Source organism: Mchenga conophoros, linkage group LG23, assembly GCF_057382185.1.
Source record: "Mchenga conophoros isolate Kocher_MC1m ecotype Shallow Benthic linkage group LG23, M_conophoros_male_GT1.1, whole genome shotgun sequence".
Lineage (NCBI taxonomy): Eukaryota > Metazoa > Chordata > Actinopteri > Cichliformes > Cichlidae > Mchenga > Mchenga conophoros.
In genome coordinates, this window is record NC_140547.1 from 14,357,722 (window position 1) to 14,383,307 (window position 25,586).

Sequence of the window (25,586 nt, forward strand, 5' to 3'; positions counted from 1 at the left end):
TGGTGTCTTAGATGTTTTTGTTGCAACCCCAGCTGTCGTCTCACATTTCAGATGATTAGTTGTTGTGTTACACCTTTCTGCTTGTGACCTGAACTGCGGTGTTCTACTGTTTCAAGAAAACTCTTGTAATCGATGACATGTGACGGAGCAAACTCAACATGATAAATGATCCATGTAGCTGTAATGAAAAGGACTCCTTTTTTTGAGACCATGCTTTCATTCTTCTCTGATGGAGACATGGATGAATTGGATGTGCGTACCACATCTCCAAGGGCAGGGAGATAAATATTATGCGTTACTTCTCCTCCGAAGTGTCACCTCAAGTCTGGTTACCAGCGGAAAAGCAATTGTTTCATTTCGGTGTCTCGACTGCAAGACATGTGCTATTTCAAATTAAACCTTCAAGGTCCCAAAGTCATTTATTTGTGTCAAAACGAAGGCAGAATGGAATTCTGAGAAACAACAATAAATTCACTGCGGATGTAAGAAATCACAATAAATTCTCAGCATCTTAGCAGCAAGTGCTGTTTGCTTGTGGAGCAGAATAATATCCAGGATGCAGCGCGTCATTCAGGGCCTGAAAATGTGGAACTAATCTTCCTAAAAAGACTACTATTTGGCTTCTTTGTTTTTTTTTTTCCCATTCAGCCTTCCCCAAGTGTCGGATACCCTAACGTTCGTCCATGGGGAAAGTCGATGAATATGACTAGCCTCCTCCACCTCCTGTGCCATGAGAGTGTGAGAGGATCCTGATTCAGTGATAGCGCAGAGAAGCCTCCTTGAGTGTTTGCAAAGTGTGGACCTTGAGAAGAACGGCTTTGCCAAAAATCCTCTTGTGGCCCCAGAGACCACAGCACAGTGCTCAGTGAAAACAAAGATGTTATAAGCTAGCTTAGCTATTATCGCGCCTTTGCACTACATCTCCCCTGACGCTGCATTCAAATCAGCCTCTATTTATTTGCTTTTTTATTTATTTACTACCACATTTTTCTCCCTTTTTCTGAAGCAAAAAATCACTAAAAGGATTATTTGTGGAATAGCTACAATAATTAGCAATGCTCACGCCTTTTAAATTCAGGCAAACTGGGCTGTATTTTCCTTCAATCCAAGCATTACCATTAGCATAGAGTAGGTGAGAGGCACAAAGGGTTATGAGTCTGTGAAACTGACAAAAGGGCGAAAAAGGAGACTACTGTACTTCAGTAACAGGCACACAATTTTTTAAAAGCATGAAATAAATAATAACATCAGAATTTAAAGAATCATATGTTTGTCTCAATAAAACTGTGTGTACATCAGTGGGGTTCACAGTTCTTCCGATCACTTTAGAGCAGATATTTCAGCATAATATAAAATATTGCTCTACACAGATCAGAAAAATGCTACTAAATGGTGACATGTGAGAGGAAATATTAAAAATCTCCACAAGCGACGTCCCTCATCCTCCTGGTAGGTAATTTAGTAACAAAATGAAGAGGACTATATGCAGAGGTGGCAAGAGTGCAAGTCAGGCACTTAAAAACAATCCGGTAAAAGTTCAAGTACTGATTCAACTTCTTCACTCAAGTAAAAGTGAAAAAGTACACGCTCTGAATTGTACTCAAAGTAAGACAGTAAAAAGTAGCTCTTTGAAATACATTCATACAAGCTTCTTTTGTGCAAAGCTAACTGAACTTTGTGCTATATTAATATACTGATATATAAATACAATAATATTAACACACAGGAATATAAACTTTCTTTGTATTGCCATTACAGTGGGGGGTTTAAGTAGGATATGGCAGGTGGGGAAGCTGTAATCTCAGTTGCAGTAGCCCAACATTGGGAAAAGAATCACAACTCACAATAATTTCTGATGTGAGCTCCAGTAGATTTTTTCTTTTCTGTAGAGGCGGCAATCAGCTGACCCGTGCTGGTGCTTTTATGGCTCTGAGGTTTACTGCTCTTTGTGGATTTTCACAAATTAATTCAACGCGATGTAAGCAAACGCTTTATCGCTAACCCTTAGATTGACAGGATACCATTTATACTGTCCTTATACTAGACAGTATACAGTTGGTATAAAGACTTAATTCAGTGAATGAATCTAAGCATCATCAGCTTAAAGTCAAATTAATCTCTACTGTAGCCTAACGCTGGCCATGAACTGCAGTCCAACACAAGGCTTTCCTGTAAATTCAGTACATTAAGGTAATCTGTCCTGCTCTAAACTGCCAGTATTTGAATAACACAAAGTCAGTATGTCAGTTTGTTTTCACAAGGCCGTTTCACAAAATGAAAAAACCCAAGTTCAGATCCAGTATCTGATTTTTAAAAAAATGCCACTGAGCAGTCCTTACCTTTAAATATAACCTCTCTTTTTCCTCTCCCGTCCTGTCTTTCTTACATCTTTCTCCATCTCTGAGTGAAGTTATCTCTCACTCTTTTCTGTTGTTGGGAAATACAGCAGGTGTACCTTTTGCTAGCGACACACTGTGTGACAAACTGCACACAGTTTGTGTGTTTGCTGATATTTGTTGAGCTGATAGAAACGTTGCATTTAAAATTACCTGCCACTTAAGAAACATTACTCCCGTTATGCTCACTCCTCTTCAGTAGCACTAGCTAGATGCTGAAGTACCGCGAGCACAACTTATGGACATTTGCACCAAAAAGGCTGTTTGTTCCAGCCCACTTTACCCCCTGAGTATAGTGCTACAAATGTGCTATAGATGCATAAATTACATATTTTTTTCCCTTTCAGCTCTTTGTATTTGTTAGGCCCCGGTGATAGATAAACCAATAGGATTCTCTTTTATGTGTTATTGTTCCCTCCATTTAGTTTGATGTTTTAAGGCACGCAGTGATGGGAAATAATAATTCCCCTCAAATACATTAGACTAAAAGTAATGAGCCTGGTTTGTAAGGATGTAGGAAAGTACAGATATAGGAAGTAAAAAAGTTGTCAGAAAAATAAATAGTCAAATAAATGCTCAACAAATTATTTCCCACCTCTGATTATAACACTATAAATAGATACAACAAGAGGTGATGTTGCAGCATCATCTGTATCCGGTCGTTAAGTGATGACGTGACGAATCCTACTTCCGGGCCTAAAGTAGTCTGCGTTTAATATGGCTTTTGTGTTGTTAACATGTTTAATGTTATGTATTTTCTTCTATTTGATCTCAAAAAGCTCCTAAAACAGTCAGTGATCACTGTTGACCTCCCTCGGCTTTTATTACCGCTAATCATTTATTTAAGCTTAGTTTTTAAAACCTTAGGATGTAACTATAGCCCAGCCCATGCAGCAGTATATGAATGACTAACCTCATATTATGGATGGATTATCTCAGTTGTTCTCCTGGCTGAAGTTTGGTCCATTTACAGCATTTGGCCCGCGAAGCCATACCAAATTACTATTAGAGCTGGCCTACTGGTATTATACAGCTAATATATATATTGTTTAGTATTAAGCTTTGCTTGTTCCATATTCAGTTTTTCAGCAAAACTTGTTTGAGTCCATAAGAAAAGATTCATTCTTATATCTAGAGGAAGACTTTTTTTTCAATAAATATTAACGTTAGCCCGCGACTTTGTTCCAGTTTTGAATTTTGGCCCGCTGTGTATTTGAGTTTGACACCCCTGATTTACAGCATCCTGCCATGCGATTACATTTGTTCCTGACCACCGAGAACACTCACGTTAACTTTTATCGAGTGGAAAAAAAGTTAGCTTGTTTATATTATGCTAACATAGCTGTGTCGCTAGCGATCACGTAGCACATCATTATATACCAGCTAGCCAAACTTCAGTAACCCTACAAACGTCACTGCTGTTTAGTTTTCTGTCTTCATTTATGTTGGAAGTGATAACAGAGCTGTACGTTTTAATTTGTTTCCAAAACCCCGCAGTCAGGACATGCTATATTGTATTTTGATAGAAGCTAGCGAGCTAACTTCCTGCTAACTTCTAACTCCGTTAAATGTCATAAATTCCGTTTTCATGGATGCCTGGATGTTAAACTCAATTGTTACACCTGGTAGAGCAGAACGCTGATCATTTTATTAAAGATGAAAGACATTAGACAGTTTTTCAACTCTCAGTAATGCCATAGTGATCGTTTGATATATGGACCTGCAGCGGAGTTTAGGCCCAGACACGGCTAGTGACTTCAGACTTAACGACCGGATTGTTTAGCGCAGCGTCATGCTGAAATAAGTATATACCAGAGAAATCTGTGGATTTGCATGAAACTTGTAAGTAAAGTGAGGTCAAAATAATTCAATAAGAAATAATTTCTAGGATATTACAGTGTACAATTGGCTAAAGTATCATTATTCTGCATTTCTAAAAGATTTGTATGTAACACAGACTCTCTGAGGTACATGCCCTGTGGATCTTGCAAGTCTTTTCCATTGTAAATAAACTTTTTGTGTTCTAATTAAGGTGTAAAAATAGCAGTTAAGTATCAGCGACATGAGCTAAAAATACTAATGTTGGTGACATAAGGTTCTCTCACAGTGCTTGAGTTGGAAGCATTTGTGAGCGCCAGTTGACTTGGCTACCAGTTTCCGTCTGCTTCCTAATTACATGAGCAATGTTTTCTCCAACTGTCTTCTCAGTGCACAACCACACAGCTGCAATTGCATGATGGTTCCCTGAAGGCAGACGCCAGCTGTTGTTGCTTATAAAAGTGTGTTTATACAGCGTGGTAGAATAATGTATAATGTGACATATGATTAGAAAGGAACGGTAACAAACAAAACAATTAAACACCTGCAAAGTAAGAAAATAGAGAAAGAGACTGTAAATGTGTTATTGTGAAAGGACAATTTAAAGAAACTGCCTATAATGCACTAAACAGCAAGAATATTTGGTAATTTCGACAAAAAAATAGATTTCAATAAATTAGAAAATATGCACATACAAGCAAAACAAAAGTGAAATGATATGGTTATAGAAAAGAGGGCAATGGGTTAAGACAAAACAGTGGGATGTGAGGATAAACCTCATCGTTCCAGTCATCCAGATTGGATTTTAATTTAATTTGATTCCCTTATGATTAAGAAACCCCGCTTATTTAAAAAAGAAGAAGAAGACGGCTTTTTGAAAAACAATCAAGCTTTATTGCACTGATTTTTAGACAGTTGTTTAAATGAACCAGTGAATCCTCGTGTTATCGTGAACAAAGACCGTGATCCTGCTATCAGACACTTCATTCATGTCTCCTCAATGCCTGAAAGACAAAGTGGGTAGCACAACAAATTCATTTCGAGCAGTGCTAAAACATGATCGGCATCTGTATAGGCGCGGGGTCTTATTGCCAAGATTAATTATATTCATTATACGGCACAGTGCATACAAATGACCTCGTTTCCTGTTCGATACATGCTCTGTTTTTGAATATTGTGCTCAAAACAGATTTGTTAAGCCATAGATACAGCAAGTTGCATTAACTGCTTTTTGCCGGTTTATTTTAAAAACAAGGGCACGTCTTGTTTCTAAGACGTGTAGTATGTGGTAAGTTCTTTATTCACAGGTTAAAGATGAGCGTATCATGTTCGTGTCGTGCTCTACTACTTATCAACTCCTGTGCCAATGTCCTCATGCTTTCTTCAGTTATGGAAAGTGTGGTTATAAAGCATGGAAGCAGCTCTTCTATCTGTAGTGTGTCATTGCTGGTTTATTTGAATGAACAGGGAGCTTTGATCAAAACCAACTGAAAAGACTTAAATAGGAGCTACGTGCTACTTTTTGTGTGCAGAGTATGAACTCTTCTTTCATTGATGATGATGCAGGGAGCTGGAGGTCAGTGGCACTGCTTACCAATGTTTTCGTATGAGATCACAACCTGGGTCATTCAACTCAATACAATATTGTAAACCGTTAACAATGAAATTAGCTTACTTGATGATATGTATGTTGGATAGAGTTGATATATTCTAACGAGGTTTGCCTGAGTCCGCTAAGTGTAACTCAGAATAAGTACTTCAGATGAAGCACACTTGAACTGCACATTTTTCCAGTGACAGTGTAGTAGCCCTTAGAAAAATTCTACATTCTGTATTACACTTTGTATTTTTCAGAAAAAAAAATGCAAAACTAGCAGACTCTTTGGAGAAAGTGACAAATTAGGAAGATGGCTAAATCTATAAGAGTTTGTAATTGATGGGTTCAAAGTTGTAAGGAATAAAATCATCAATTAGTTTGTATGTTTTGTGAAAAGAGAAGCAGCCACATTTTTTAATGGATTATTAGTTAATACTCCGTATTTTGTAAAGATAAATAGAGGATCAGTTGTCTTTCAACTGTGTGGACGCACTCCATCTGCACTGTCAAAGACAGCTGGTGATGTTTTTCTGCTGTGCAATGTCGATGAGTTCAGTAAAGCTACACTTAAACTAGTTCTCCACCTGCTGCGGGCTCTGGTTCACAATTGTGGAGCTGAAGTTTGTCCAAGTACAGGTGTCTTTCTGGAGAAGTGAATGGAACTCTACAGCGGTGAAAGTAGAGGGGAACATGACACAGAAAGGACCCAGGCTAGTGAGTTACAACTGACTAAGCTTTCAGAATAAAATGAAGGGGATTGTTCACTAGTAAACTGACTAATTGATGTTGATGTTCTCGGATGGATAAAACAATCAAGAATATGCTAAAATGAGTCACAAATGTACTTGATTTAGATGCTTGACTGCTATTATACTTGGGCTGCCTGCTCAAGTAAAGTGTGCTGTTAAGACACTTTCTAAGAGCTCATAAGTATATGGTGGATACTGTAGATAAACGTGTTTTGCAGTACATGGATGGATTCAGGATGAGTTTGTATTATTATGCTTCAGCATCACTGCTTCGATCTGAGTTTTATTTCTAAATTTCTTGCTCTTAGCCATGAGCCTGCAGCCATCTAAGTCTAAACGTCCCCCTGCAGAACCTCGTTACGGTTGACGGGCGCCTCTGTAAAGATGTAACGTCAGTACTGGCCTGGAAGTGCCTGAGCTGATTATTTCTTTTTTTTTAATTTTAAATTCGAGTCAGCTTTGAAGCATTTGAAAATTAGTCCTGTGTTTTTGTCTCTTTTTTTATTTGGGTATTCACTTGGGACATCAAATATGTATCTTTTAATTGCTTGCTTGCTGTGCTCTGTTGTGCTGTGTGACACAATACTTGGTCTGTTTGTGTTGCTTTTATTATTGTTGTGTTCATATTGTCATTTCAGTGTTCTTTGAATGCCTTTAACCAGGTTTCCTTTGAAAGACAAAAAAAAAGAAAGCCATGCACAAGTCCTCTCAGTGACTCGCAGCACTGTACGATCTCAAAGACTCTCAATGACTGTCAACATTCACTTTAGCATCTTAGTTTTGACTCTAACACTGGTCTTGCTTTTATACAAGTCATTTATGAGGAATACAAGTAAGCTAGCTATTAATGTGCTTGTGTTTATCACATTGTGCAGGTTTGTTTTTTAATCATCTGTATTAGCATTTCAGACAGCTTTTTCCAAGCTTCATGCATGTTTTGAATATTGGTCAGAGATCCGGGTTTTAACATTGGGATGAGAGGTTTGAAATGACAGCACACAGATACTCCAATCAGTTAAAACTTAAACATGTAATTTGCCCACAGATACAAATGTGCATATGTATATTTTTAGCAGCATTTATAGGTTTTAGGACACTTCTTCAGAAGTCAAAAGTGTAAATTTGATCAGTTTGATGTCTAATAGCATGCAAACAATTGTATAATGAACAATGTTAATAATAGCTGTATTTCACTTTAGTGTATCATGGCTGGTTATTGCAAAGTCACATGAAGTCAGTGGATTTGCTGTCAGTGGTTATGTGTATTCACACAGGTTTCTTTGTGTTCAGTTCAACTCTGGTGAACTTCCAGAAATTCATTGCACTGACCCACAAAACACTCCTTTATATGATTACAAATGGTCTGCAGACAGTTATTAAACAACAGTCTGTGGTTGTATGACTTGTGTTGATCTGTCTGCAGCCAGCAGTTATCTCGGAGAGCTTTTCATACCTTTTCAAAAGAAAATCAGAGTGAATTATTAGCTGCATGGATAAAATGAATTGATCCACGATCCAAACATGCCTTCCCATATGGAAAAGATATATATAAATCTTATAAAGTTTGTATCTGTCTTGTGTGAAACTTGTATGAAAAGCATACAAGAGTGAAAACAGATATAAGATCCCTTGAAAAATTATGTAATGAAACTTGTATGTTTTGGATACTTACTAAAACAATGTATGAAAGTAATGAGAAAGTGGCCACTTTCATGAGTAAATCATGTAAGCCTTATATGATTTACTCATGAAAGTGGCCACTTTCATGAGTAATCACATATAAGTTTTTACTATTTCTTTTCCATATGGGTTTTTTTGGCCCAGTGGGATTGTCAGCACGATTCAGTAGCAGCATCATAAGTGCGTCTCTTAACACATATATACATATAAAAAACATTGTTGGATTCAGATAACGTCATTGTTCAGAAAAAGGAAAATAATTGAGTTGTTTTTGTAGCGTTTTAGCATTTAACTTGTCCACTAGCCCTTCAGGGCTTGTAGAGCACAATTTTCTTTTAATAATTATTAACATTTCTTTCCCTAGAATGAGTTTGGATAAGAGCACAATCAGTACAACGAACCAGCAGAATGAATAAATACGAACAGCATGATAAGAGTGTAATAATGTTGTTAAAAATATGCACATCATCCCTTAATTTGTACTCTAAGTATCTGTATTTTTTATTTTTAATACTGAGCAGAAAAGCACTTTCTTTGCATGACACTGACTATAAGATATAAGCAGTACGAGTTGTTGTTTAAACAGAATAATGACAGACAGCCTCAGGTACACTTCTTAGTAATACCTGTGCTTCATAATGCAGGGCATACAGTATAACCTCTGCAGCGTTTATGGAGTAGTGATGGCATGATGGGACCTTAACTTTCAGCATTCTTATCCATCCAGAACTATTACCACACCAGTCCTCCGCCTCGCCTCTCCACACTAGAGAAAAAAAAAATCAAAGAGGGTATTAGGCAGCGGGGTTATTCCCGACACTTTGCTGGAGGCTGGCGTTAATCTGTGCGTTTTGGAGAAACGAGGTTAGTTAAGCATTTTAATGGCCCTAGCCCTGTGATAATTAGGCCTGCCCTGGAGGGAGCTCCAGTTGAGCCACTTGGGCCTTGAAATGGAGCCAGGGAACTAAAGCTCTGCACGCACACAATGATCCTGAACTAATTCCCTGAGTAAATATTTTCTGCTGTTCACTCCACAGCCTCTTTCTCTTCAAAGTTGTAAAAGGCCTGTTTCCTTTTTCTTTCACACTTTCACTTTTTTTTAAATTCCCCCCTCCCTCTGTGGATATTTTTAGTATAGACACTTGGAGCAGTTTTATAGATATTTTAGTCTTTTCTTTCTTTCTTTCTCGCTTTAGTTCTTTCTTTCTTTCCTTCTTTCTTTCTTCATTATGTGATAAGGCTTTTGCGACATGGTTTTGAACAGTTTTCTAGCGTACATTTTTACACAATCAATGAGCACTTAGAGACGGAGACATTCTGTTGTCTTGTCTGACTGGCATGGCCCTTGACCTCGGGGCCCGTGGAGGGGCCGTCTGACTGACTGATCCGATCGTCCTAAAGGGGATAGGAAGTCTCTGAACATTGTGTATCCTTCCCTTCCTGTGTGTGTCTGGGGCTCCCACAACACCGAGAAGCCCCTGAGCTACAGCTGTTATTGTTTCTCTGCACAAAAGACAGACATCACATTAAAAGTCCTCTGTATCATCTTGAACTCACATTAGTCTTTGTCAACAGAAGAATCAAAAGCATGCATCGGCCCTGACAATTGAGCATAAAAAATTATTCATGAATATCAGAGACGTGCAGTAATAAGTCTATTAACGTGGAATAAAATGCACAGTTCCTGATTTGTATTTGAATGAAGGCATCAGTTTAGGCGGAACATATCCTGCCATTAAGTTGTCAATCTACAAGTTTGTGCCTGGGTGATAAAGTTGGTCAGCTTTCAGAGTGGCTGTTTGGAGGATGTTTTGAGTGACACGTGGCCCTCGAGCAACAGAAGTCAGCGTCCGGGTTTCCCGGGGACACTACTTGTTTGGCTCAGGGAACCTTTGTGAGAAGTATCTTCATCTCACTGCTGCTCATTCGGCCCATTTCTCCAGGCCACAGTGTCAGGCATCATTTATCTCTGACAGTGAAGCTGTCTAGAGTGTGTGAGCTCAGGCTTGTGTGTTTGTGCGAGCACGCGTCTGCCAGTGTTTCTGCACTGGCTGCGTGTCGCTGCGTGTCATATGGGTGTCCCAAGGACAATCCCCAGCGCAGGCCACAGTGGAATGAGAGGGGAAGATGAATGTTTTGTGAACATTGGAAAATACCATTAAAGCTACCTGTGCTGTGCTTGATTGATTTACTGAACCACAGTGGCTGGATGTTAACATAAAACCAGCAAATGGCTTCAATTTAAATATGTTACTTATCAACACTCTACAGTCCATCAATGTAAAAAAAAATCTTTAATTTAGTAGGAAGTGTGTAATTTTTCATTATACAGTAATTAGATGATATTAATTACAAAACATTTGTTAAGTTGGCTGACATGTGATGGCTGCCAGGCTGACTAATGTACATGCTACTTCAACTCCACTAATGCAGAGGGGGAGCTGCAGGAACAGGTGACGGAGGCAAGTGTAACAGGAACTTTTAATTGTAGTTTAGCCCATTTAACCATCTTGTAGGCATAAATGAATGCTAGCAGGAGCAAAGGAAATAAAACCTGTGAAGTCTAAGTAAGGTCAGATACAATGACAAGGTGTGCCATACATGTGTGATTAATATACATATAGATTTTCTTTCTTTGGTATGAAGAGTAATACTCTGGTGTGGTAGTATATTTCTCAGTCATGTAAAGTCATGTATAGGAAAAACACACCTCCTTTAATCATTTTTTTTTTTTTTATCTTCGGCTTTGTAGTGGATCTATTCAGCTTTTGTTATTTTCTTTAATGTCTTTATGTTGAACATGACCAAAGTTTCTTATACTAAGGTCAGTCTATGCACAAATAACCCCAATCCAAAATCTTAAGTGCTCAATTTCATGCTGTTTTTTTTCTCCTCTTAATTCTGTATGATGTCACAGAGTTTTAAAGGACAGCCAATCAGAATAAAAGTTGGCACTATTTCTTAATACAAGATGAAAAAGAATTATTTTCAACTTTGAATCATGCAGAGCTACTCTAATGGAGTCCAGGCATTAAAATATGGAGCTGGAAATGAGCAGAATAGGTTTCATCTAAACAAATCCGATCGGTTTTATCCACATCTGTTTCAAACAGGAATTAATAGATAATTCTGTGAGCATTTGATGATTGGCTTTAAAAAATGTAAGAACGTATTTCTTAAAAGCTATTTTTTCCTACGGTGTCAGTCTCTAAGAACCCGTCCTTTAAAACATTCAACACTTTCATAAACAACTTCAGATACTGAAGACAGCTTTTTATGAACATGAGGTATATCTTATCCCAGTGTATTAGCTGAACCCTTGCCATGCACATTCTCCTTTTGTCCTGCACTTCCTCTTCAATCCCTCCTCTTCTCTGGGAGTCCTCTGCACCCCGCCTCTTTGTCCCATCTCAAGGCCGTGGCCAGTCTGGTCTCAGGCCCATGCTCCTAGCAGCTACTGACCCTTTGTGCCACCTTTATCACAGACTTCTTCACCGTGGGCTACTTAACCACAGCGCTAACTGCAGGTCCTGCGGGTCTCTGTGATTGTGCTCTGCATTGAGCAGAGAGATGAGGATTAACACCGACACTCGATAAAGGGGTCAGAGGTGTGCAGTGATTATTTGTGTGTGTGTATTACGGGAACGAGAGAGAGAAAAAGAGAGACGGAGGGAAAGGGAGTGTGCGCAAAAAGGTAAGCCTGTGTGTGTCTGTTTGTGTATGTGTGCAGCTCTCACAGGATAGAGGATGAAGCAGGTGGAAGGGGGTTGGGGACATGGCTGCAAGGTTGAGGTGAAATAGATGGATAAGGTTAGCTGAGTTATCAGACAGGAGCATCACAATCAAGCTGTCAGCTCAATGCCTCCCTCTCTCTGCTCTCTCCCTCTTTTTGATAAACAGAGGAATAGGATTACAATTTGGACTGGTCCCGGGGCAGCGAGGAAGCCTGCCCTGCCTTTCAGCTGCATTCTCTGCTCTATGAAAGGAGCACAAGAAAGGCACAAATCTGCCAAGCAGGGCTTTCTGGGTGGGGAAGCCTAGTGGAAAAAGGAAGAAGGGCATTTTGCCAAAGAACAAGGTGTTAAGGTTAGATCATAATAGAAAAAATCTAAATCCCAAGCATTTCTTTAAAAGTCGTGTTCATTGACATTACACCATCATTTCTCACTCACCTGCAATGAAATGTAGCCACTCGTCCATGTGTCACTTTGATCATTTGAGTTTGTAATGCTTGCACCACTAAACACATAGAAATTTCACTTTTGTGCCAACCAGCGGGCAAACTTTAGACATTACAATTCATTTTAAATTAAATTATCTCCTCTTTTACTCGTTATTTAAATTGCTTAGATATACTGTACTTTAACCTGTTAATATGAAGTTTAATTATGTGATGTTTTATCTCCATTACTCGAGATTTTGAATTTTTTAAAGAAACCAGATGACACCAAGTACTTTATTCTTGCTTGTTTAAATATATTTCTTTAAAATAGAACATCGGATGTAAACACAGTATAAAAAACATGATTTTTTCTTATTATATTATATATAAAAAGAGAGAGAGACAGATAATATTCCATTTTGTAGTGTAAATATCTATTTAATTCTGTAATTGCTAGTGAATTTTTTATTTAACTCTTATTTGAATAGCTCAATCAGCAGTCGTTGCTCAATAATACACATGACATATGCATAGATGAATTGCAGAATAAAATACAGGCACATCCCAAATTATTATAACATTAAAGAAACATAGGGGTATGCTCACATGTGACTTGCCTGTCTTTTAAAATGACCCCGATTGAATGTAATGAGATGCGTAATGAGCTCCCTAAAATTCAATTGCTCTTTACAGCTGATTCCCAGCAAAGGGTTCAAACCTTATTTGAAGTTCATTTATAAAAATTTAACATGTGATGCCCCAAATAAGAAGAAATTGGTTATTTATTAGTGTTGATAATCCAATCTCAGTGCCCTGAGACGTAGTGAGAGGTAGAGAAAGATCAAAGCCTGAGAATAACATTAACTTACATGAATACTAAATATTGTCATTTCGAACAAGTTAAATATATTTCTATGGCATTTCCTGGTAACTACCGCTGAAACCATTCAACACATTAAATGCTGCAATACATTAATATTAATTGGATGACACTGTCCTTTCTTTTCTAAAAGTAATAAACATTATTCCTGTGATGACAGCACAAAAGCCCACGTTGTGGTTGTTTTATCTACTTTGTTCGGGACACAAAAGGCTCACTGTTCCTGCGGTCCCATTGCTGACTGATCAGAGAGATTTTTTTAAGCGTTAACTCTGCAGAGAGTGGAGAAATAATGTTGGGACAGCGACCAGAGCAGCAAGGCAATTAAAACAAATTAATTATGGTTGGGGCGCACGAGCAAGACCCGCTAAAGCGTGAACTCGCAGAGGCATCGGAGCCTCGTATCAGAACCCTCCAAGAAAAAGGGCCGGGCATTTGCTATCTCATTATCTACAAGGGAAGAGGACTTCCACCCTGTGACCCCGATGTACAGAGACCCTCAGTCCCCGACTATAGACACAGCGAGAGTGGCCGTCTGCTGTTCTGGCTGGCGAATGCATGGCTGAGCAGGAATTAAACCTGTGCTCCTGCTCCCCCAGCCAGGGTCCATTGCAGTCACTGACCCGTTTTTCTTCTCCTCATCTGCATGTACATAAATTCACTTTTCAGCTAAGAATTACTCATTGAAATATCTATTATTCTTCCCTTGTTCCCTTGCCATTTTACTGGCAGGGGTTGTCCAGGGAGCCAAGTGACCTTCATGTTGTTGCACTCAGTCCTGTCTGCAGTGCAGCAGTAAAATCCCACCTTCTCTTTGTGGGACAATATAATCACTAAAACTTGGAGGTGGCCAAGTCTGGTTACTTCCATATTTACATTTCTTTCTCCCATGCACCGTATTTGTGTCACGCCCAGATTTTGTTGTTTTCAACCGTGGAATCAGATAAATGAATTAGCATTGTATCAGCAGCTGTAGATTTCCACATTTATGTTCCTTTTGTTTCATGGAAGTAAAAACTTGTTTGGCAGCTTTAACTCGGAGCAGCGACAATTGTTTTTGTTCAAATAGGATCAGTAGCAGCAGGAGAATCATGAACATCTCATCATAAGCTCAGGCAACAAGTGAATCGTCCCCCAAAACCTGAACGAGCAGAGACACTGACACAGATCCATGTGCTATTCTTTTGTAAAAACCAAATCCCTCTTTTCCTCCTTTCTCAGCCATAATATGGCTTCCAAGCAAGGTCCAGCCAGAAATCTTGCGGCATGGCCGTGAAATAAAGGAAGTGCTGCCATGCCTGACTATGCCAGTGAATAATGCCAAAGCAAATTGCTTAGGGAGAGTTTGGTCCAATTGGATGCCATCCCTTGGTATGTAATTCCCATGGCACGTCGTTGGCAATAGCGTTGCACGCCTCAATCAGGTGTGGGGGCCTGGAGGAGACCCTGCTCATTTGCATGTCCAAGTATGAGGGGAATTCCTCTTAGGAATGAGCCAGCCTTTGATGTGGGCATTCCCACTTGGATTACTGGACTAAAATAGACAGTAATGGATCAGTGAAGTCATTCATCACCAGTGTGTGGTTTGCCCAGTCCTCCTTCACCTCCTAAACCACACTTGGCTTCAAAGAGAGCCATCAATTGAGCTTCTTTTGCCAGGACACTTGCTGGAGAAGAGACTGATGTTAATGACAAGCGATGACTTTAATTTCAGATCAGTTTGGTGATCGATCGCTGTCATAAGGTGACTTCCAAATAATGTCTGCTTTAGATGCTTTTTTGTTATAAAAATGTTAGATTGTCTAGAATTTGTGTCTTTGTAAGGGTTTCTAACCACAACAGAAATGTACATACACAATACTGCGATAAATTGCTACGTTTTTCATACTTCAGAAGATACACTAGGCAATGCTAGCTTAACAGAGCGAGAGACCGAACTAAGCGGTAAGTTGTGGGTTCTTTTACAGAATTTATAAAATGGCCTTTAAGTCAAAATAGAAGTTGTATTATTTAATAGTATTTTGTTTTGTTTTAGTTTTTTTTCAGATGTTTTGATATAATCAGGTGGGTGCTATGAATATAACCTGCCTTTAATACAGGGAACAGAGTGGTTGTACATGACATATTCAAACTGTCAAGATAATTTTAGAAAAGAGTGTGTGTGGAACACAGTGTACAAAAGATGGACGTAGCCTCAAGGTTATAAAATAGCATTGTTTCTAAAGACCAGCAGGGGGCGACTATTCCGATACAAAGAAGCTAGACTGTGTAACGTGCTACAGAACTACAGTTAGCATTTTTTTAGCTGCTTATTAACATTTGTTAGCACTCTAAGGAGCTTGGAAAGAAAAGTGTCTGGACTTCTTTAAGTTGCTTGAAGACGTTTCACCTCTCATCCGAGAAGCTTCTTCAGTTCTAGGGTCAAATGGTGGAGAGTCCCAGATTTAAACCCCGTGGGAGTATCCCCCCAAAGAGGGACAAAAGGACCCCCTGATCATCCTCTACTTTATCACATGAGCCAAGGTGTGAAAACGGGTGTGGGTCACAATCAGTCAGGGTTTCGGGTGAGCTCATTGTGAAACCTAGCCCCACCCTATCGTGTGATTTCCTGACGTCAGTGGGTGTTAAGGCGTCTGGGAAGGGATCTCAAAACTGGATTATAGATGGCAGACAGTTTATGTCGTAAACCACCGCCTCTGTTCAAAGATGGTCACTCACAGTGGACATAAATGGCTTCTTTCACTCCTCTTTCAAAGAGGAGTGAAAGAAGCCACTACAATGACCTGGATGACTGAGAACCTTCACAGACATTTGTTAGCACTGTTGCACTGTTTACCAGCTGTTAGCATTTAACAAATGTGACTGCTGAAGTTGATGCGGACATTCAATATCATCACTACAAGCACAGTTGTGTTGCCTGTGTAGATCATTTAAAACTATCGTGACAGCATTTAAAAAACCAGGCTAAAGTCGTAAATGTTCAAGTTTTCCTGTTTTGTTTCCTGACATTGCAAAGCTTCTAGATTAACATGTTCAAAAAAAAGTCTCCTTTTGTCCTTATGATCTCAATATAGAAATAGTCACTCATTGCACATTCATAAACGATTAAACTCTTGATAAAAACTCTACTAAGTTTATTCGAAACTGCTGATCAGTCAAAGCTTGCATAGATTTATCGCCACAGGCTATAGAGGGAGAAGCGCCAGCATCACTAAGGGGGCGAATTTCTCTGGCTGCCCGGTCAGGTTGCACGGGTGGGTGTGCTGAGATGATTCAATGATTTTTGGTTAAATCGTGCATTGTTTACTTGCAGTTAATACACTTACGAAACTGTTCAATAAACAAATTTTTTAGGACATCGTTTTGAGAGATATTTGAGATATTGTGGAAGTTAAGATAAGAAACAGTCGAACTATTGGATACTTCAGTTGTTCCTGAATGCGTCATTGCTTTGCTGTTATTGTGTTTAGCTGGCATTTTCAGTAACAGGCTTTATACTAAGCACACTCTTACTTCCCTTTGCATTGTGTGCACAGTACAGAATATGTATGCAGGGTCACGAGTGCTGACAGGCGTTTGTTGAACAATGCTCACTCATCCACGGCAGAGCGAATGCCTCTCAGTGGAGCTATTCTCCATGCAATGCTCAGGACACAGAAGGGACAAGCACTCGGGGTGTGATATTTCACTCACTGTTGTTTCAGTGAATTAGGTGACTGACGCTTGAGGGCCCACTTATTTGATAACCTAACATATGCATTAGGATGTTATACTCACTATCAAAGCAGTGGAGTTGGCCTGATATGGATGGCGTGGAGCTTTTTGTTCATTTGCTCTTGAATTTGACTGTCACTGCAACTTCCATCATCTGAAGAGTGAAAACTAATTATTTGCTCACCTTGGCTGTAATATATTGGAATAACCCTGCCGGTTTGATCTCTGACTGAATTTCTGTGGCCGTAAACCTGTCTGCTTTCCATACAGTAACAGCTACCAAAAGAGTTTTTTATTGCAGCTGTGTATCTTACCACAACAGGTAAACCGAGAGAGGACAGTTGGAGAAGAATGAAGGAGAGCGAGAGACATGGGAATAAAAAGATAAACAGTTCGACCTTCTGTTTCTGCCAATTTCCAGTGGTCGCCCCCCTCCTTAGCCTTCTCTTTCCCTTTTTCGCCCTCAGCCCTGTGTCGGACGAATCCTTTTTGGAGGGATAAATAGCACTGCTGCGCTTTGATAGCCCCAGTCCCAAACAGCAGTTACCGATAAATAAAAGGAACTTTCTCCATTTATCTCTGTGAGAAAGAAGTTCCTATTAGGGTCCCCATAGCCACGGGGCCTTTCCCTCCTTCACTGCACAGCTTTGTAGATTGCCTGCTTGGTTTAAGGTGCTATTGAGTGCTCACCAGGACAATTACATGCCAGGACCCCCCTCCGGAAATGTCCCTCCCCTCCACTTCCCTCACCCGTCCTGTACCTCTGTGCCAGTGTTGTGGGAGATGCTATCCGTGATAGCGTTGGATGGGAATGGTGTGCGCGGCGCGTTGTGTAATTGCGAGTACGTGTGTGTGTGTGAGTTCCCTGTTGGAAGAGGGGACAGAGGGGGGAGAGTGATAATGGCCTCTCTGAATGGTATGGAATAAAGTATCATTGCTTAGTGCCTGGAGTCAGACAGTGATGCTAATGCAAATGGTTTTTACCCCCACCTTTCTGTCTGGTATAATGATAGCCCCACAAACAGTATGTATGAAGAAACAGAGCAAAGGAGGTATATAAATAAAAATAGCACGCACCTCAGTGAAAATGACTTTTTGTTGCCTTCAGGGAACTTAAGACACACCTTTACACTTTCCCTCTGGGCCTCCTCTATTTCCTTCTCTTGATATTTTTTTTTATCATTTGATAACATATAAAGTAGAGATTTCTGCAAGGAGCAATATAGCAGTTAAAAAAAAAATCGTGTTGGGTTTTAGAAAGGCTTGGCCCTAGAACCGGGCATGTCAATCTCATTTCCAACAGCCTCACAAAATCAACGTGTTTTCAACACATAAATTAGATGTGTGTATTGGTTATAGGGTGCACAAGTCCAAGGCTTCACCTTGAGAAGATACTGATATTTTCCAGCATATTGTTAAATCATAAACAGCCAATTGGTTGACACGGGTGTGCTTTTCAAACGGCGCATCTTGCCGGATGAATGTCTGCCGAAGAAAAAGCAAAGAGTCTAAAGCCATTGTCTGTCTTTCAGCCGGAGTCTCGGAGGAAAGTATCGTCACAATTGGAAGTGTGGGCAGTTTGAGCCGGAGCGTATGCAGAGAGCGAGGAAGACAGAGTGGGAAAGCGATGCCATAAATCTCTGACCACAGAGGGGAGAGGCTGATCCAGGATCGAGCCGAGGATCTTAGATTCTAGAGTACCACAAAAGGCGTCTATCAGAGCAAGGACAGCCTCAGCGCTCATCTCTACAGATGCATCATTGGGATGCAGAGAGTGCCGGCGTGTCGACTGTATCAGCTTCCTACCCTGCAGCACCGCCAGAAGAGGAGTTCACGGACACGGGGAGGAGGGGGGGGCCTGCTGCCAAGAGGTTTCTGAAGACAGCCTGCAAACTGATAGAGAGGGCAGCGCTAATCAAGGAGCCTGCAGGCCCTTGTGCTCATGCTCGGGCCTGTTTCTATATCCCCACTCCTCCGTCTGCTGCGTTCACTCGCTTTTGCTCTCGGAGCCTAAGCTCCTTTTATTTCATGGTGTCAGTTTTCAAAGGCTCGTCTTTTGTCTCATGAAAAGCTGAGTGACTTAGCCATCCATTTGTGGAGTGGACTTATTGTTGAATTGTTGAAATTGTCTCTTGTACAGAAACACTGACTAAATCTTGAGTGAAACAAAGCAAATAATGATATAATTCATTATTAGAAATGACTCTGTTCTCTTCTGTATTTATTACAGGCACAATCAAAATTCTCAGTTTTCCTTGGGCTGAAATGATAAAATGTTCACCTCGCTTTTTCTCCAAAATAGTAACTCTGCTTCTTCTGACAGCTGGGGCAGCCTTATATAAATACTATAAATGGTCACTGCCTTACACAATGCCTTTGTAATATATCTTTTGGCTTCACAGTGCCCTAATATCTGGGTAAAGTTTCATAAGGGTGCCTTTTGGCGGCCTGAGCTAAGTGGTCTTAGCTGCCTGTGATAGGCCTGTGTGCTGAGCAGGTTCTGGAGATAGCAGCTCTCTGGTGGCATGGCTTCTCTCACAGGTCCCTCCCTGGCAGAAAGCAAAAGAAAGGGAATAAAGAGGGGCTGGGAGAGAAAGGAAGGAGGCAGGAGGGAATTGACACAGAGCTTGGCGAGGAGCCAGAGCCGGCCTCCTCGCGTCTAATGTACGAACGGGGATTTATTTAAACAGTGAGAAGAGAGGACAGCTTCACAGTGCCAGATTAATTCCGCTTTTTATTCAGAAAATAAAAGAGACTTTGAATTATTAAGAGATAGCGGGATTAGAGGCCTCTCTTTCCAACCCCAATCTACGCTCCTTTTAATTTCCACTTTATTAGAATTCTTTTTGAAGTATTTTAATGTGGACAAAAGGAGAAGAAGAGAGAGAAAGCAGAAAATATTAAATATCAGTTAAACTGCATTAAACATAAGCCCAAGCCTCCATTTTTTTTTCACAGTCATATTGATCCTACTCTTTCACTTCTCAATTATCAACTTTTATTGTAGGTTCAGCCAAGTGCAGAGGCCGATTTTGAAATGAAACGGCTTCTATCTTCTATTCATCCTCGGGGCTGTGGTGGGGTTTCTCGCTCCCTCACACTCTCTCTTCACTTCACTTCCTTAAACCCCACTCAAAATGTGTCAGCGAGGGCGATTGTGTAGCACTCGGAGGAGGAGGAGGTGGAGGAGGCTGCCGGTTCTCACGTCTTTCTCGGCTCGGGTCAGCACAGATGGTCGGCGGTATCAACAGGGGAAGACAGGCCCAGGTCAGATTGTCCCGGTGAAGTGGACCGCAACTGCCATCTTACTTGGGGAAAATAAAAAATTCAAACACCGTTTTCCTGCCACCATTCCCAGCTATAATGCTATATTTTTAGCCACCCCCTGTTTACTTACTATGCACTTTATGCTATATTTGCTTCTTAGCTCTCCATCGAGGGAGAAGCTTGCCCTCACATTACCGGCGAGCCGAGCAGTACAGCATTGTGCCCTCTCCAAATCTCAGCAGCCATAGGAATTTGATTGTGCCGGAGGATTCTCTCTGTCAGACAACCGGTCCATAATCTCTGGCAATTCTTTGTGCAGGAGGATTACCACTGAAAGTGTTACCACATATTTACAACTACTCCACTAACTCTCAACAGGCTCTCCTGCATCCAGCCCAGCCACAGCTAAGCCACAGTTAACATAGGAAATCAAGCTGAGATTTAGGACATCGCCTTCTAAATCTAAGTGTGCGAGCTCTATCTGTACAAATAATAAAACGCTGGTTCTTTTTCACTGTTGAGTTTAGCTCAGATTTAACCTCAAGGATTACCTGAGTGTAAAAAAAAAAAGGGGGAAAAAAGAAACGGGTTGTGGGAGTGAGGGGTACACATCTGTTTATGTGTAAAGCACTTGACATCGTCCTCCCCAGGGATAGATCAGTTGCCCCACAGTAAACACAGCCATTCATGTGAAAATGATTGCTCTGTAATTAACAATTCAGGTTTACACAAAGCTATATTGGTGGAGAGGATGTAGCTTAAAAATATTTTTAACTTGATATTAATACTATTTTCCTATGTTAATAGATTGAGCTTAAAGGATGAACCAGTTCATGAACCATGAACCAGTTCATTAAACTATATGCCATTTTTACCAGTATTTACCACGTTCATTTGCTCCATGAAAACAAGCAAGGCGAGGGTCAAGGGGCCGTTCCAGCAGTCCTCCTTTTTTAGCATCTGTGTCTTATCGCTCCATCGGAGCCCAAGTGTTTCATTCAAAGTCCAACTAGATAGGCCTTGTGTCTGGCTGTTGTTATTGAAATAAACTGGGCCTGCGCTGCCACCCCGGCCTGCCCCCCTCTTGCCCCCGTCTATTCTGAACAAGTGTATCTTCAGAAACACGCCAGCTTGTTATGGTAATGACCTGCATGCCCCCCCCACCATTCTGTGTGTGCCGTTGGGGGTGAGGCTTTGCTCTTTTTTAGGGGGGGGTGTTTAGAGGGGACAACCCAAAAGGATGTACGAGGGCAGGGCTTGTTATGACAAGGTAAAGCTTGAGACATAATAATAAAAAAGAAAAGATGCCCCACTGTACATTATAATTTATGACATGTTTGGGAATTTTAGAAACAGTAATAATTATTATAGAGTTTATTTCATTGCAACACATAAATACATATCTTTTTGTTGTTGCAGTTCAAACATGCAGACATACACACACACTCACACAAGCCAAAACCAAACTATTATGTCAGCTCGACTCATGGCATATGTGAGATCTTATTTCCATCATTACAAAAATGCTGGGCACAAACTGACAAGCATAACCTAAGCACTAAATGGAAATCATCCAATATCTGATGCTAACAACAGCCAACAGTAGGGGGAAAAGTGTCGCTTCTCTGACAAGAGAAATCCCTGGCAAATAATCCGCTGGAATGTTGACTGGATGGGTTTAGGAAGAAGAACTACAACTGCAGTCGGGCAGGAAATATTCCTCACTCAGTCGGTCCTGCTGCACTGAGCGGCTATAATTAAAATAGCAATGAATTCAACCCCTGGACAGGAGCCTCTCTAAAAGCCAATTGTGTGGCTAGATAGCGCAAAAAGAATTGTGTGCAAAGAAAAATAAACAGAGAACAATGTCAAAACTCTGTGTTGAAAGAATGCCGATAAGGATCATCTATTTAAACAAACCTAATGCTTGACTGCTTGTTGTGAGCTACATTTCATACATAAAATATGTTCTGTCACTGATATTGGCCCTTATCTAAAGGGAGAGAGGCAGGCGAAATTTGCAGCCTGTGTGGAAGCAATGGGCTGTTTGTGGAGAGTGATAGAGGCCCAGAGCTGGAGATGCACGCCAGATAGCATCTGTCTGTCTGTCAGGCGTGCAGGCGGGCTGGAGCGGTGGGGATACACAGGGAGACAGAGACAGAGGAGGGGGCAGGAAACACACAGCGCGGACCAGCAGACCAAAAGGCCCTGCCTCCCGAGGAAATAGGTGACTCCCAGCGCACTGGGCTGCCGCCTCCCCCTCCTCCTCCCACATCATACAGACCCCCGTCAAATGCCAGTTCACTTGTAGGATGTTCCCCAATGGACCGTGACAACAAAGAGAGGAGAGTAAACAATACGCAGGCTGCCAGCGCTGCGGTGGGTGGTGCACTGTATGTGTAACAGCAACAGGGACATGTTAAGTTAAGTCGCAGAGGTTGAAGGGTAAATGTGAACCTGTAAGGTGGTCGTCTTTGGGCCCTTTGCTGCGATCCAATCAGAGCTTTACCTTTTATCACGCTGACCCGCCTCATTATGAGAGCGACCTTGGTGTTAGCGGCGTGCTCGTGATGAATTAGTCTGGCGAACTGAGAATAGACTAACACAGCAAAGTCAAGGCTGCAGCAGCCCAGGGGCAGATACTGTTAGCTTGTAGGACATTCCATATAACAGAAGCGCGGAGGTCAGGTGGAAGCCGAGCCCCAAATGGAACAGGAAATACAGCAAGCATCCTTTCTGTTTGTTTTCCTATAGGAACTGATCACAAACCAACGTAGATGTGCACTTTTGTTTGTGTTGCATTCATTATATGTAGGTATGTGACAGAAGAAGGTTAAACACGTGCATAAGTATGCATGTCCAAGTGTTTAAAAGCAATTTGCAGATCTTTCCCTACCTGGGCTGTGTAAACCAGGCTGGATATTTAAACAGGATTATCTGTTGGAATAAGGTTTGAGATGCGAGATGCTACCGTGCTGAAAAATTCCATTTGTCAGATCACTGGCTTTCATGAATACTTAAGAATGAAGGAGGGGAAAAAAATCTACTGCTGAGTATCCCAGACTAATTACACTTGTAGAACACAGTGAGGCATATGAACAAATTAATATATGCACTTAATTTAAAGAAAGAGAAGCGTTTTAAAGTCAAAAATCCCATAGATTTGGAGGATTGTCGCCGCTTGTGCTAACCGCAGAGGTGAATGACGGCACGGGAGGGATTACCAGGCAATGTCACGTTGCACATCAGTGACCTGAAGATGAACACTGCTTCAGTTCCTTCAGCCTATTTGCACACAACTATTAAGAGAACTCCACAGTTTACTGAGCCTGATGGTAAATCACAGTTTGATCTGTGAAAAAACAAGTGCAGACCAGTGTGGGGGCGCCTCTTTTGGCTAGTCCGGTTAATTTGAGACTGGTCAGGAAAAAGTCTGTATTGTTTATTTGCCGTATTGACCAAACTGATCAATACTTACCTGCTCTCTTGTATAAATAAGTTTCCCCTAGATGACACTGTTAATCTACAGCAATGTTATTCATGCGCAGTTCAAACATTAAAAGCATACGGCTGCTTATAGAAGTCACTATAGCTGCTGTTCAAGACATCAGTATGCATTGATTAGACCTTGCAATGACATTCATACATTATACACAACGTGACTAAGGACCTTAAACTTGAAGGGGAAAAAACTCCTTTAAGATTATTAGGATCAGATATGACAGTAATGCAAACGACTGCCTTAAAAATCAATAACATACTAAGCTCTGGTGAGTAATTATTTCTGTGATTAGTATTGATCAGCCGCTATGTCGAGTTTCCATTTTATTGGTAGAACATTGGTGAGACAACTGACACTGGAGATGTGTATGTGTGTGTGTGTGTGTGTGAGTCTGCAATAGAAATTCAATCATAAAGTGTCTGCATGCAGTGAATTAGAGGAGAATATTTAATCCACTCAAGTGAAGTTTTGCTTCTTTTCTTCTGCACACTTTTAAAGATACCATTTTTTCTGTTGCCCAAAAATTTTATCTGTATTCTAATTTGCTTGTCCTTTTTTAAGTGGACAAAGTTCTATATTTTCATATGACATGAATTATAGGGTGGAGGTCAGAGTAGATGGTGGGTGTATGAAGCACGACACTGGGAACTGCATCCTGACAGTGAAAGCAGGAAGTTGACAAAGTAGCAGAAGTTTCTGTTTTCTGTGTGTGGACTGAGTGATGATTTCATTTAACTTTATTTCATTTGAGTTTTTAAGTTTTGCATGAACTTCACTGCAGTTTTTATGCAGTTTTATGACCAAGTCGTGGTTTCCATTTGCATGGAAAAATGTTTTTTTGGAAGTTTAATCCATTCAGAGGAGACTGAGACAATCTTGTGTGCCCTATTATGTTTAAGTTGAATCTACAAGTTTTTGCATACTATGACCAAAAAGCCATGATCAACATAAGAGAATGTCACGCAACATCAACAACATGTGGCTGGTGGACCTAAGAGCAGACCACAGCGACCTCACAGAACAAAAACCAGTCAACATCCCAGGTCTCACGAATGAAGAGCTGCACATAACTGGGACCTGACATGATCGGCACTCTTCATGAACACCTGATAGCACAAATAAGGCGGCTGCTAACAGCCAGGCAGTCATCTGGACTGGCTAATACAGTCACGACCATCAAAATACCAGCCTCTCCACAACACGGGAGCTCCTCTCAGGCATCGTATCGACCGAGCTGAGTACGCACATATGTCAACAAATGACAGCAGCTCATAAGGGCATTGCATCTGTGCTGATACGTTGAACGCTTCTTATATAAAACATAATTCAGGCACATTTTCTTACAGCATCTATAATGTGCATCTGCAAATTATTATAAAAACATTTATTTTTTTCGTATTAAAGTTCTAGTTTAATGGTTTAAGTGTTGCAGTGTTATTTTTTTAAATTTTTATTTATTATTTGTACAGCTTTAGCATATTATTTCAGAGCTGAAACGCACATTTTTCTCCATCACGTTTCCGTGGTTATGCTAAAGGGAGAAGAGGCTGAGATCAGTAAGACAAGTGAGTGATCTATAGTTTTTTTCCTGAGACAGATTGTGCGGAAGGTTGCAGAGATTAGTCACATCTGGGGCTTTTAAGAATGCTGCAAATTGTGGCCTTTCTTTAACGCAGCCGATAAGGCATTAAATGAAGGGAGCTGCCTTATCAGCCCGCTGCTACCCATAAATCACAATTGCCTGCTCCCCTTCTGTACCCCTGGTGGTTTCTATCTGCATCCTGGGGCTGGCAAGATCCCACCATCACCGCCACTACCACT

General features: G+C 40.7%; 1 long non-coding RNA gene across 1 annotated transcript in view; it reads left to right on the forward strand.

Annotated features, from left to right (window-relative positions):
• The window catches only part of LOC146546869 (uncharacterized), a 118,895-nt gene extending 100,234 nt beyond the window's left edge, over positions 1–18,661 (forward strand). The window contains exon 3 of the long non-coding RNA XR_014890635.1: positions 18,529–18,661. This is a non-coding gene — a long non-coding RNA (uncharacterized LOC146546869). The remainder of the gene's footprint in view (positions 1–18,528) is intronic.
• Positions 18,662–25,586: the final 6,925 nt, after the last annotated feature.